Source organism: Chrysochloris asiatica, unplaced genomic scaffold (assembly GCF_000296735.1).
Source record: "Chrysochloris asiatica unplaced genomic scaffold, ChrAsi1.0 scaffold00013, whole genome shotgun sequence".
Lineage (NCBI taxonomy): Eukaryota > Metazoa > Chordata > Mammalia > Afrosoricida > Chrysochloridae > Chrysochloris > Chrysochloris asiatica.
In genome coordinates this window covers 15,629,192-15,630,920 of record NW_006408531.1, presented here as the reverse complement: position 1 = coordinate 15,630,920, position 1,729 = coordinate 15,629,192, and the positions used below count along the sequence as shown (strand labels likewise).

The 1,729-nt window shown below is 35.9% G+C and overlaps 1 pseudogene; it reads right to left on the bottom strand.

The window, feature by feature from the left end:
- Window positions 1-271: 271 nt before the first annotated feature.
- On the bottom strand, window positions 272-639 carry LOC102815778 (annotated as a pseudogene).
- Between the last annotated feature and the right edge of the window lie 1,090 nt (window positions 640-1,729).

The following is a 1,729-nucleotide window of genomic DNA, read 5'->3' as shown; positions in this document are numbered from 1 at the left end:
AACAAGCATAATGTCCTCCTCCAGAAATTAGTCTCTCTTGATAACATGTCTGAAGTATGAGAGATGAAGTCTAGCCATCCTGACTTCTAAAAACATTCTGGCTATACTTCTACCAACACAGATTTGTTTGTTCTTTTGACAGTCCATTATATTTTTATTTTTATGAATAAGTACAATGTTTTTATTCACCAATATATTAAAAGTCCATTCCTAGGTGTTTCTCAGTATGCTACATTGTTTTATTAGCAAGCAAAGTCCCATAAGTCTCCTCTTAGTCCTCAGACTCAGACCCATCTTCATCTTGACTAATCTGGAAATAACAAAATTTGTAAGTCTCCTTGTCAGATGAAACCATACGAAGCCAATCACGAAGGTTGTTCTTAAGGTATTTCTTGGTAAGATATATACCTTCTAGAGGACTGTTTCTCAAAAACAACTGTAATTTTTTCTTAAAACATTTCTGAGCTTTCCAGTTTTTCCAATGACTTTCACCTTCTTTCATAGAAATTGTTCAAAATTTCCAGAATAAAAAAATTCCATCCTCTACTGCAAGAGTAAGGTCCAAATTAAACTTCCAGGTTGATCTCTTAGCCTCGCCTTCTTGTCCTTCTGTGAAGCCATCTTGAGACCCGGTGATGTGACCAAAAAAAGCCAGTACATTGTATTTTAATATTCTTCTCCAACATTATAATTTAAATGCATTGATTCTTCTATGTTGTTGTTGTTAAGTGTCGTTGAGTGAATTCCGACCCATAGCGACCTTGTATAGGATTTCTAAGGAGCAGTTGGTGAGCTTGAACCACCGACCTTGCAGTTCAAATGACTTTGCAGTCTGACACATTAGCCCACAGCGCCACACCAGGGCTCCAATTCTTCTATGGTCTTCCTCAATTTTTGTCTAACTTTCACATGCATATGAGGTGACTGAAAATACCATGGCTTGGGTCAGATTCATCTTAGTCTTCCAACTGGTAGTTTTGCTTTTTAACACTTGAAAGATGACTTTTACAGCAGATTTCTCTAATGAAATACTTTGTTTGATTTCTTGGCTGCTGCTTTCATGAGTATTGATTTTGGATCTAAGCAAAATGAACTTCAATCTTTTCTACATTTATTATGATGTTGTTTACTGGTCCACTTGTGAGGATTTTTGTTTTCTTTACATTAAGATGCATTCCATAGTAAAGGTTATAGCCTTTGATCTTCATCAATATTTTAATTCCTCTTCAACTCCAGCAAGCAAGGTTGTATCAGCTACATATCTCAGGTTGTTAATAAGTCTTTCTTCAATCCTAATGCATGTCTGTCTTCATATAATACAATTTCTCAGATTATTTGCTCAGCATGCAGATTGAATAAATATGGTGAAAGGGTAAAACACTGGCACACAGCTTTCCTGATTTTAAACCATTCAATATGCCCTTGTTTTGTTCTAATGACTGCCTTTTGATCTATTTGCAGGATCCTCATGAACACAAGCAAATATTCTGGAATACTCATTTTTCACAATGTTGTCCATAGTTTGACTCCCCCATTCAAATGCCTTTTTATAGTCAACAAAGCACAAGTAATCATCTTTCTTGTATTCTCTGCTTCCACCCAAGATCCACTGATGTCAACAAAGATATGCCTCGTTCCAAGTCCTTTTCTGAATCTGGATTGATTTCTGGCAGCTCCTTGTGGATGCACTACTGTAACCATTTTAAAGTTATCTTCAGTAACATTTTAC